Source organism: Amphibalanus amphitrite, unplaced genomic scaffold, assembly GCF_019059575.1.
Source record: "Amphibalanus amphitrite isolate SeventyFive unplaced genomic scaffold, NRLGWU_Aamphi_draft 000927F_arrow, whole genome shotgun sequence".
NCBI lineage: Eukaryota > Metazoa > Arthropoda > Thecostraca > Balanomorpha > Balanidae > Amphibalanus > Amphibalanus amphitrite.
Window position 1 is genome coordinate 110,047 of NW_024882421.1, and position 13,620 is coordinate 123,666.

A 13,620-nucleotide genomic window follows, 5' to 3' on the forward strand; every position below is an offset into this window, starting at 1 on the left:
TATTTTATTATTTCATTTACATCTACATAAAATTCACGCTGCACTGTAAACCAAATTGACAAGTCTTGTGTAATGTAACCAATCATCTCTTGGTACGTTTACCAACTGATACTTTTTAAACAAGCCGTTGTCTGGTGCATTGCTTGTCAGGTAACAACTACGAGTCAATAGTTACTATGCACACCAACTTCTCAGTATCCAGACCAACACTACATTTGTTTCAACGTTTGTTCCTTAACCAGTTTTGGAAACTTGTTGCCGCATGGTTATTTAGTCGGCGCCTAACTTGTACTGGTCAGCTGGTCAGCATACACATGGTCAGCTGCGCCCATGACGTCAGATTTGGCGGACCAATCAGCGGTCGCCGCCAGCCGTTAGCGGGCCCCAGCGCGGCGGTTTCGAACCAGCAGTTGTCGCGCGGCCGCCGTGCAGCCTGGAGCAGCGACGAGGGCTGTTCCAGCATTTGTGCAGTAAAAAGTGAAATCTGTGAACTGTGGTGTTCGTGTTGTGAGTGAGGCCCCCTCTGGCCTGCGGGACGCACTAGCCACTAATCGTGCCTATACCCGCGGTCGAGACGCCTCCCTTCCCCTGCGCGCGCAATGTAAGTGGACCAGACCTGTGCAGTGTGCATGCACATGTGAGCAGATGTTTTGCGGTCGGTGTTTTTTATATATAAATACATTTATTTGCCTTTAATTCAACTCTTTGTATTTTTAACTTAACTGATGGACATATATGGGCTGTAAAAGCTAATCTGGTTGGCGATCATGATTTATTCGAATTATCTGCGTGATCGTGCAACTGCCATGATTGTTATGCTTAATGTTCAGGAAATATTCGTCATACGGGCATGTTATACTTCTGGCTTGATGCGGTGCACAAAACCATGTTCTTCCACATACGCAGCAGTTCTTGCTTCAAAGACTTATATGCAGGGATGCGGAGCCGTGGAAATTTCAGACGGCTCCGGCTCCGGCTCCGGCTCCGGAGAAAAAAATCGGCTCCGGCTCCGGCTCCGGCTCCGGGTGAAATGTTGTGGCGGCTCCGGCTCCGGCTCCGGCTCCGAGTAAAATGGTCCGGCTCCGGCGGCTCCGGCTCCGGCGGCTCCGGCTCCGACTCAGTACATCCTCTATGCAATCAATTAAATACGGGTGGAAGAAAAATTGGATTGGTTATACGCGTTACTCTTTGCCATGACCGGCTCACCGCGTCCCCGCGCAAACGCACCTCGGAGAGAACTCGGGCAGAACAAAGGACTAGGAAGCGATGGCATTAGAAACGCAGTCGCCGCGAATTGGAGTTCACTGAACCATCGTAAGCTGACACCAGTCTCGGCTGCATTGGGGGGTGGGAGTGGGGGGGGGGGGGGTTGGGGGTGGGGGGAGGGGAAGAGACGGTGCTGGGAGTCGCAGTCCACTGCACTGGCTTGAAAACAATGGCCGTCACTTGTTGACCGGTCCTCATGTTCTGGGGATGCAGTAGACGTGGGGGGGGGGGAGGAGGAGCAGACAAGAAGTTGATTGCGTACAGTGGGATACTGGGGATATTCGGCTTTTTTCATTCAGTTGATGGCCCATGACGTAAGTAAAGTACCATATGTTTTACTGCCTTGTACTGTCAAACCGAGCTAGGTCAATTATTTTTTTTTTCCTCTTCAAAAAATAAAAAGGAGCCGGAGTCGCCCCCTTTTTTGGCGGCTCCGGCTCCGGCTCCGGCTCCGGGCTATATTGTTTCACGGCTCCGGCTCCGGCTCCGGCTCCGGGCAAAATATGCCGGCTCCGGCGGCTCCGGCTCCGACTCCGGCTCCGGCTCCGCATCCCTGCTTATATGCTGACGGCGCACGATAGGTATACCTACTGGGTATACCTATGTACCTCATGCATTTACCACATCCATTCGGAAATATGCACTCGGAATTGTCTCCAGTCAATAGTATTAATTACGTGACCGTAATAAATACTAATGATTCCAGAAACTTCCGAATGGATGTGGTGTATGCATTCATTGATTATATAACCCATCAGTATTTCGTTTCTTGTCAGCGCAAGCCTTTGAGCATGAGCAATAACTGATGCCAGTCATGGTTTTGTGCACCACTTCCAGTCAAAAAAATAACCTGTCCGTATAGAAAATATTTCCTGAATCAGTATCGTGGCAATTGAAAACGAACGCGAATCGTAAGTTCTTAAGGTTATCAAGTATCAACGCAAGCAAAGCGATTGTAAGGAAGAGCAAGTTCGAACAGAGTGTTAGTACACTTACTTGTTGACAATTTGTAAGCTAGCAATGCCCAGTCAAAGGCTAGGCTAGTTCATCAACAAACCAGGGGTTGGTGAACCGACAAGGAAAAGACTATGCCTATCCAGAAGTTGGTAGGTCCACAAGGCCCAGACTAGTACTCAACAAGGTGACGCCTATGCGAATTGGAACCAAACTTGTAGACAAACTGTTAGTTTGTTGGCCAACAAGCCTGGGCTTGGTGAATCGACAAGGCATCGACAAGGTGACGCCTATGCGAATTGGAACCAGACTTGTAGACAAACTGTTAGTTTGGTGGCCAACAAGCCTGGGGTTGGTGAATCGACAAGGTATCGACAAGGTGACGCCTATGCGAATTGGAACCAAACTTGTAACAAGGAGCCAACTTGTAGATTTGGTTTACAGTGGCTGAGATGTGAACTTACGTGATTATAACTGCCCTTTTCTACTTGGCAAATTTTTACGTTCTTTTTTACCAGATGATCGTTTGTTTAGATCATTTAACGTTTGCAAACATTATTCCTTATCAACGTTTATTCAATAAGCAAACACAATACACACAACAAAAAGAAAATGACGTATTACATTGCCTTACAAAAAGTAGGTGCCGCTTCCCTGGTGACCTCAGATGTTTTTGAGTGAAAGTGTGGGTGTACCTTTCCGCGTTTTATAGGTGTATGCAATGCCTACATATGGGCATAACAGTCAGATAGATGAGTCGCATCAATGGTAGTTCACTTGTGCATAGAAAGGGAATGGAGCATATCATTGCGAATAACATGCTTGGCGAATGTACGTAAGCAAAGCATGTAAAACAACACAATAAGCATGCTCGAAAAGATAGGAGGCATAACAAATCACAATTACAGACCTAATCAGAGCGTTGAGCACTTCGAAGTAAGCTTTATCACAGTATTATTATTATTGCTAAAGGAAGAATAAGAATGCATTTTGTTGCTTACATTGCCTAAGAATAAGATACTAACTTATGACACGTTCCAATATATAACGATACCATCGCAGATCAGAAAGCTTATTTCATTGTAACATATTCCTATGATGGCCAGACCATATATGAAGTAGACCATATGAACACAAATTGATGTGCGTACAGGAACGACAAAGCATTTAAAACATCGGTGCAGAAGTGGAAATTGTGCTTAGAAAATTGCGAATCAAATGCCTCTTATTTTAAAAACTGAACATGACATGTGTAACAGTAAAACCCGTGTTCTAACTTCTAAAGTAAGCTCAGTTATCAGAGTACATATGCAATCAAATAAAGCACAACTAATTAATACCCAACAGCGCACGCGATAGCACAACTCGTGATCATAATTAACGCGTTGCCCTCAAGTTAAACTACACAGCACAAACGTTCTTCACTGGCTCTGTGTTTGTGATTTCGAAACGTTTTGGAGCCAGATCACCGTCAAATATTTCGCACAAGTGTGTCGCAACGCACCCATAGCAGTTGAGCGCAGGCAGTGCAAGAAATTGGGCCATTTCTGCTCTGAGTGAGGGCCGCCCTCGGTCGTTGCCTCAGCAATCTTCAGTACACTGTTGGTAAAACGGAAACTGTCAGTCATTCCGTCACCAGGCAGCTGGTATGCATTTATGTTAGTTATGTTAGTTATGTTTTTTCACATCAAATATCGTGAACTACTTACACGTTTCCGATATCCTATGAACTATGATGTGCCTTATTTAGGAAATGTACCAAATATTTCAGATACGGTAATCATCTAACTATTCCAGATCACAGCTGTTACATTCCAACAGTGTCCCACCACAGCTGAACCAATGCAACTCACCTCTTTGCTGAATCAGGGGTTCGTATTGGTGTTGGTGTTGGTGTTGTCACCACCATTGTTGGTGTTCATTGAGTTGTCCTCGTTGGTGGTGGTAGTGGTGTCCATGCTGGTCTGCATGGCTTCGTTGGTGTTGGTTGGTGAGTTGGTGATCGTTATTGGTGCAGAGTTCGTCAGTGTGTCGTCGTCGTTGTTAGTCAGGGTGATGTTGTCTATGTCGGTCACATTCACTCCGCCATTGCTGAAGCCAGTGTTGCTGGCGGTGCCGCTGCCGATGCCACGCAGAAGCTGGAAACTGGAAAGAAAGAAACAGTTTGAATGTTTGATTTTTAATTAAAGAGCGTGCAAAATATCGAACAGTTAGAGAGCAAGTAGCAAAAGAAGCATTCCTCCGCACCGACCGTATGGGCCAAAAGCTTTTAACCTGCGCATGACTGGGAGGGGAGGGGGAGGGCTCTACAGAGTACAGAGCCCCCCCCCCTCCCGTTTTTCGGCAATATCTTATAAACCGTTTGACGGATGAACACGAAACTTGCAGTACCCTCAGCGGCATCAATTTGACACCTTACTTTCTAGCTACCATAGTTTGGCCGGAAATGACGTCAGAGTGACACCATGTCGGCCGATTTTGATGCAAAATATTGAAGTACGGCAAACGCTCTCAAAAGCTTAGTTTTAAAGCTAGATCCAATTTCCTTGCATCGGTGGACTACAAATACAGGTAGCTATCAAACTGCTATCTCGGATTTTCAAAATTTTGAAAATCTTGAAAATATGATTTTACAATTACAAACCAGTATAACGCCTTTTGGGGCGACTAACGGAGCGAGCGAGAGGGCGGGCCTTGCACGTGCGAAATTGCGAGGGGGTACCTCCAACTGACTTTTGCACGGCACCCTACTAACCGGTCTCTAGCGATGTGCCAAATTTGGGCACAATCGGCCCAGCCGTTCTCGAGATCTGGAAGCGGCACCCTGCACGTGCGCACGTGCAAAATGGGTCCCAACTGACTTGTGCACGGCACCCTTCTAACCGGTCCCTAACTGTGTACCAAATTTGAGCGCAATCGGTCGAGCCGTTCTCGAGATCTGGAAACGACTCCTGCACGTGCGCACGTGCAGCAGCACCCCAACTCTGGCACATGGATATGCAGTGCCTAGTGGGTGCCTACATACATGCCAACTTTCAGCGCAATCGGCCAAGTAGTTACCGAGATATTGCAACAATTACAAAACTGACACCTCTTCGTTTTGCACGTGGCACGTGCATAAGGGGTCACCCACATGCATCGGGAATAGTCCAATACTTGGTAGAAGGAATGAAGCTACCCTACAAAATTTACCGCATGTAAATCGGTCAAGTGGTTGCTGAGATATAAGCCTCGCAAAAGCGTGACCACGGCCGGCCGGCCGGCCGGCCGGCCGGCCGCTCATACTCAGAAATTTCCGTTAATCTAAGGAAAGACTACGCTCGCTTCGCTCGCTCCGTAAAAATTGTTGATATTTTTTTCGCAACAACCAGAATATATGTGATAGAATACACACTGATATTCAGATGAAAGTGACCTCACATGATACAGACGACATTGTTTTTGAAATATACGAGTAAAATGGACCATACCTAAAACATGCATTACGTGGCCGATACATCACATACAATTTTCGTGACCTAGGATGACCTGGCCTTGACCTGAAAAAAAAAATTCGAAATAAAAGTGCGGTACGCTCAGGCAAAGACCACTATACATATACCACTATATATATATATATATGTTACGGGCCATATGCTAACTCGGGTAGTATGCAAACTACCCGGGCAGTATGCAAACTACCCAACAGCCCGGGCAGTATGCATACCGCCCGGGTAGTATGCATACTACCCGACCGCTTGGGCAGTATGCATACCGCCCGGGTAGTTTGCATACTGCCCGGGTAGTATGCATACTACCCACCTTTCATCTCACGGGCAGGATGTTTACTCGGGCAGTATGCTGACCGTGGCTCGTGGGGCTAGTTAACCCGCGCCCTGATGGGGGGGCCATTTTGGCCCCCCCCTGTGGTTTTTCTTAAATAGCGAGAAAACGGCGGCGCGCAGCGCCGCCAAATTTTGGGTACCTTACCGGACATCAATTTGACACCTTCACACAAAATTTCAAGTCACAGGTCACCTCAGGTCAGGAGTTATTGAGGTCAAACTGAGGTCATGTTCGAGTAAAAATGAGCAAAAAACATGACATCTTGAAACGCTCACCAATTCTACAGTTCACAAGCAATTTTAAAGTTCTTTATGTGGTTGTGTAGAGAAAAGACGGCGCTACAAAACTGCTATCTCGGATTTTTGAAATATTTGGATTTTGACCCCCAAAAATCAAAAAAATTGATTTTTTAAAGAAAAACTCAAAAAAATCCAAAAAAATTTTCGAATTTCGAAAAAACCGGAATATATGTGATAGTCCCTGCGCTCTTCGATATACATACCAAATTTTAGATCGATACCTCTTTTTTTGGCCAAGTTATAGCGAAAAAAACGGTTAAAATTTGATGACGTCAAATTTTTGAACTCAATTTTTAGCAATTCTAGACCTCGTAGCGCAAAACGGAGACCACCATTGAACTCCCCGTGACAAGCTGCATCGAATCGATACCCATTTTATGCAAAAATATCAACTTTGAAATTTGACCTAATTTGACCTGACCTTGACCTGACCTTGACCAAAACGTGACCTAAGCTGGCCCTAAAGTCTGTCTGACCCACATAATCGCATTTGTCATGTAAAATGGACCATAAAACATGTATCACACGACACTTTCATATTGTGACCCCCCAGTGACCTGACCTCTGTGACCTGACCTGGTATCAGTGACCTCAAATAGCAAAATATGTGTTTGAAGAACATTTCCCCATCGATGATTTTCAATGAAATGCATTTTACACGATTTTACAACGCATTTCTTGAAATGCCTGTAAACGGTGAAAATTCGACCTTTGACCTGACCTGTGACGTCATCGGTTTGACCGAGGTCAATGAAATTGGGTCACAAGGTAGTTCCCTGTTGGGGCTATCCAACACCGTTTACCGCTTGTCGCTATGTTGCGTGGTTCTCGAGATCTGAGGGGGGGGGGCCAAAATGGCCCCCCCCCCATCAGACCGCGTTGCTCGGCAGACCCCATCTGGGCGCGGGTTAATGCAATAGCTCGCATACAATGTCAATGGCAGACACTTAAACCCGCGCGGGGCCGCGCTCGGCACCAGCCGTACCGGTTTTTTGGGAGGAGAGGGGGATTGAACACCCAACTCGACTCCTGTGCCACTTAGCGGCACAGGAGTAAGCTGCATGTAAGCTGCCGTAAGCGGCATTCAAAATAACATAAAAATTCATGGAAAAAAACTCCAGTCATGTTTTAGGTCAGACCAAAGATCAGGTCACCAGAGGTCATCAAAGGTCAATTTTCACCTTTTTAACTTTTTTACAAATCGGCCCACCAGCTCGGAAACTAATAGAGCTAAAGCGCCGCAGAGATGCGCATTCAGTAGCTCTACTAACGCTTTCTGGAATAAGCCCTCAAAGTTAACCTAAGCTCAACAGTGGGCTCCAGAGGGCAACAACGCCTAAAATAGCTGTTTTGACGATTTATATATTTTACGGCAAAATTAGTTTACCTTAGATAGGCACAACATTGCGTTTGCCGGCATCGTGTTCCTCTCGTCGAGACGTGTCGAGTTAACTATAATTTGGCTTTTAAGACCATTTTAAAATTTGACCTAAGGTCAAGGTCATGACCTGACATGAAAAGGTCATGTTGGATATCAGACGATCCTTATCGTCGACTTAATTTGGCTTTTAAGACCGCTTTAAAATTTGACCTAAGTTCAAGGTCATGACCTGACATGAAAAGGTCATGTTGGTTATCAGACGATCCTTATCGTCGACTTAAACACATCTAAGGTTATTTCCATTGCTCGAATACGTCTCCATAAAAAGTAGGTAATCATAAAAAACTACTGCAGATCTGTTATGACCTGACATGGCCTCATGGTCATAAAGAGGGGTCACTACAAGTGTCATTTGCCGATTCAGTGTGTTGTGTTTACATGGAACCCGATATTTGAGAGCGTTTAGAAAGACTTTTATCCAAAAAGGCGTCTTTCAACTTTCTCCTGTCAACTTCTAAGAGACTGCAAAATTGGCCTGACCTTATGGTCATCGGTTGGACATCAAAGTTCCAATGCATGTATTTTATACATGCTTTTACTGCTATTGATCGCTGAAAGTTTCAAAGCGATCGTTCAGTCGGGGTAGCTATGGCGAACAAGTTCTAACCTTTTCTGAGGTAAGGTCACTTGATCTGCCCTGCAGTTACCTGACCATAAGAACTTGTTACGCCTTGCATGCAAATGGTTTCATGCAGCATTAGCTATTGAAACTGTACTTACGCCCTCTACAGGTCCAGATGCCAAACCAAAGCCATCGAGTGATGATACTATAGAACTGTCGTCATTTCAGATGAAAATGACTTGTTGGTCGCTGGCTAATAAACAATGAAATTCTGGGGAAAAAATTAAGTCTGTATATCTATATTACTATTTGAGGAAGGCGTAGTTTCTGTCTATTACGAAGGTCGCGACATGGTGCTACGTAGCGCGGGTTACAGGTCACACCGTTGCACCTACCGCGCTGAAATTTGCGCAAGTTATAGAACAAGGATGGACAACGTGCCTTTGAGCGGTCTCGGCTCGATCGGATCGATAGCGAGCGCGTGGCGCGTGCCCAAAAAGTGCAAATTCGCGTCATAGACTTTACATGTATAAATCGGCTGGCAAAAACGGGCGAAAATGGCTAAATTTGCCCGACACGGGTCCGTTCCCCGTGCAATATCTCGGTAGCCGTGCGCCCGATCGGCACGGGGAAAACAGCATCGTGTAGAGAATCGAACGGGCAATCGAATAGTGTGCGGTGCAGGGGTGGCACGCGCCACGTGCAAGTGTGAGGGCAATTTCATTTCAAAAAGTGCCATTTCAAACGGATTTTGGATTTTATTTTATTTTCCCGTGACCATCAGACTGAGAGAGTTGAAACAACGTCAATTGCCAAGAGAAATGTACCGCCTCTCATGGAAAAATTGTGGACAGCTAATTGATCAAAAACAATGTGGAAAAATCGCTGAATTAAAATGGTATTTGTCCATAATGTGCCACTAAAAAGATACACGGGATTTGCTGCTTAACCTGATACGCTTGATAATTGAAAATGCTATCATTAGAAAGAGCATTCAATTCTCTCCAAGATCCAATCATCACGTTTGCATGACAAGCAACAGTATTCTTAAAAATATAAATCTTAATCTATATTACTATTTGTGGTGACGTAGTTTCTGTCTATTACGAAGGTCGCGACATGGTGCTACGTAGCGCGGGTTACAGGTCACACCGTTGCACCTACCGCGCTGAAGTTTGCGCAACTCATAGAACAAGGATGGACAACGTGCCTTTGATGGGTCTCAGCTCGATCGGATCGATAGCGAGCGCGTGGCGCGTGCCCAAAAAGTGCAAATTCGCGTCATAGACTTTACATGTATTAATCGGCTGGCAAAAACGGGCGAAAACAGCCAAATTTGCCCGACACGGGTCCGGTCCCGGTGCAATATCTCGGTAACCGTGGGCCCGACCGGTACGGGGAAAACAGCATCGTGTAGAGAATCGAACGGGCTATCGAATGGTGTGCGGTGCAGGGGCTGGCACGCGCCACGTGCACCGGGGAGGACACTTTCTTTTGAAAAATGGACGTTTTGGAGGATTTTGGAATTTATATTAATTTCAGGTGATCGTCAGACGGAATGAGTTGAAACAGCGCCCATTAGCAATAAAAATGTACCGTCTCTCAAGGAAAAATTGTGAAAATCTAATTGATAAAAAACAATGTGGAAAAAATCGCTGAATTAAATGGTATTTGTCCAAAATGTGCCACTAAATAATTACACGGATTTTGCTGCTTAACCTGATACGTTTGACAATTGAAAATGCTATCATTGGAAAGAGCATTCAATTCGCTCCAAGATCCAATCATCACGTTTGCATGACAAGCAACAGTATTCTTATATATATTCCCGACCGGGGCTGGGAAAATGCGTTTTATTCACCGAGGTTTTTGTGCGGAGGACCGAGTGCCGGCAGGCACGAGGTCCGTAGCCTAAATTTGTCATTTACAAATTTAGTTGCGCCTCATGCCAGGCGTCATACGTTGGTTCCACGTATCAACGTTTATTCACCAGAGTGGCTCAACACCAAGGCAGATCTCCTCGTACCGGACTGATGTCATCAACCCCAGCAGTCTCGTCCATTAGAGATCATGCGTTATCATGTGATGCTCCGTTTACGATTGATAATTTTGAAATTCTTGGTACGAACAGCTCGTTCCCTGATTTAAGAATTTTAGAATCACTATACATCTTTCGGTTGCGACCAAAAATAAACGACATTTCATCGGCATATCCTCTCAATGTCACCGCTTAGCTCTATGATGTGTGTACCCAATGGTGTGCAACTGCTCTCATGTGCACTGTGCATTTGTATCACCGTCGTGCGTCATCATTAAGTAGAACAATTCTCCACCTGGAAGAAGTGTACTTACTGAGTTTTGCATGTGTGCATATGTGTGTGCAAATAATTTCGATATCGTGTCAGGGTAATCATCCCATCAAAACATGTAACTTACATATCTGTTTATATTGTCACTGAAGATGTTCTCACTGTGGAACGAAACCGGTCTGACTTGAATAATGATCACAACCTCATGAACGCGGTTTTATGTCTTTTACTAAAGTTTATTTCACAGCCCAAGGTTGGGAAGAGATTTACCACATGCCGTACCGGCGCAACAGTTAATATCATATTCATTTGGTATTATATATTATGTTCTTAATATGGTGTTAATATTCTAATAATACTATGTTCATATTTATGGTCACCGCAATTATTTTTTGTGTTTTTCATTATTTGGCGGCGCTGGCCGTTGAGTTTGAAAGATGAAACTCCCTACTTTTCCCTTATTTAGGGTTTGAAAAAGCTGAGGATGAAGATGGTGAAGCGCCAGAAGTAAGAATAAACTATAAAGATATGGAGTCCTGCAGGAGTGAGGAAACCGTGAGGAAAACTGAAAATTGGGTGAAACGCTGTATCAAACGCGTCTTAGATCCCAGCTGGAACAATATCCAAAGGTTTCATTGTGGCTCGTTAAGATGCTTCGCGCATTTAAAGTGTTCGTTTTTTGCGTGCATTATGTTGTAATAATGAGTACTAGGTACTCTGACGATGTTCTGCAGCAATAAATACACTGGCATTGGAACGATACCTACTCTTGTTTAGTTGCATTACGTTGACAGCAAAAGTAAGCGAAAACGCCGTCACTTAATTTTGCTCACTTCTGCTGTTGCTGTTAGTGAACACACAATCCGTAAATATCTTCTTTGGAATTGGTTCTTCCGCTCAGAATATTCAGAGCCCTGTTCGGGTCCGCGCAAAATATTTTGCTGAGTGTGAAGTCACACATGCGATGATGTCAGCCGCCTGGCTCCGCCCATGCTCCGCCTCCTCTCCGCCGGCCCGCAAAGCCGAGGGCCACGCGACACGCGGCGAACCGTGGCACGGATGGACTGGTGTGTTTCGTTCAATTACTGAGTAAAATGCGTTCAAATGTGGTTAATAGCAATGTGCCACTGAAAAGAATGATAATGATACCAAAATAACACCATACTAACCACTTACAATAACAAATATATGAGGGTAAACTTTAATCCGCGCCACTTTCGCCTCCTGCAGCTACTATTTTCTTCTTGCGCAAATCTGAAAGATTTTGCGCGAGCCTACGTCACACGTGTGACGTCATACGCCGAAGGGCGGAGCTTGGCACCTGAGAGACCCCAACTGCGCATGCGTGGTGCAAAATTTTGCAATAGGATGCGCTGCCCGAACAGCACTCTGGGCCCTGTTCATGAACCACGGCGGTCGCTGCGGCCGCTGCGGTCGCTGCGGCCAGCCGGGTTGTTACGTCACAAAAAGGGGCGGGGCTCATGTAGTATGACGAATGTATGACGTCATCTTGCTGCGGCCGCTGCGATCTCTGCGGCCGCAATCCAGCGACCGCCGAGCCTCAAGAAAACTAATTGCACTGAACTTGACGCACTGAAGTCAAATAGGCACAAACCGTGTTGTCATGGAGACGATTTTGTAAACAAATTATCTACCGGTGTGCTTCAGTTGTAAACAATTGTCGGAAACTATTTCGGCAGCAGACGCTGTTCATGGAACGCTACTGCGGCCGAGTGAGTGATGACGTTTCAAAAATGGGCGGAGCTTAGAGCCTGCGGCCGGCCGCAGCGGCCGCAGACTTCATGAACAGGGCCCAGTAAAACTTTGTCTGGGAAAATCAAAAAGCCCTAGGGCCGAATCGTTTCCCAAATACCTTCAACATTAGCCGAGGCGGGCCGAAGCCATTTCCCAAATGCACGTGCTAATGTTAAAGGGATATCTCGGCATGTGGTAAAAATTATAAATGTTTCAAATCTCTGCAAAATGATTTTTAATGAAAATTATCTACGCCTTTAATTTGTCGTAAAACTACGCGCCTAAATTATAAAGCACATTTGACAGATTCTGAAGTGGAAAGCATGCTTATCAGACACGGGCACCTCGATGCGGTGGATATTTTTTCCACAAACCAAAACGTTTAGCCGTCAAAAAGCAATCGACCGAAATGGATAGATAACCCAACCGACACAAGAACAACCGAACACCCGCCGATCGAAAATACCCCTTTTCGCGTTGCGGAGCACGCGGGTCACCCTAGTTCTTATTCCATCCTTCAATCGATAAAACGCGCTTGACGGCAAAACAGACTTCGTAATTAAGCTATTTTACTCAGAGATCCATTTTTATTTTAAAAATGGACATGGAATACACAACTTCAAGACGAGAGGCGGGCAGTATGCAAACTGCCCAAGCTTTTGGGCGGTATGCATACTGCCCAAGGGGTCGGGTAGTATGCATACTACCCGGGCGGTATGCATACTGCCCGGGCTGTTGGGTAGTTTGCATACTGCCCGGGCAGTTTGCATACTGCCCAAGTTAGCATATGACCCGTAACATATATATATAGTGGTCTATGCCTCAGGGTATCTAAGGCATATATCAAGGAGTGGGTGAACCAAAAATGATCCTGATCGGACTTGTCAGCCGGCGGTCAGAGCCTAAATTGTGAACAAGCAAAAATGCCGATAATTTTTACTTTGACCTGACCTGTGGCGTCGTCGGTGACCTCGATGTCAATGAAAATAGGTTTCGCTCGACAATATTCCCAGGGCTATCAGACGCCGTTTGAATTTTGACGATCGGCCCAGTAGTTTCGGAGATAGGAGGAGGGTTCTGGAGGCCCCCCCCCCAGTCACTCGCGTTATGGAAAATATCCCAGTTATGCGCGGGTTAAGCGCAGCGTTGTCACTGCAGGCGCCTGAAATGCTTTTTGTTCAAATTGTCCACAGCGTTCGATGTTTATGG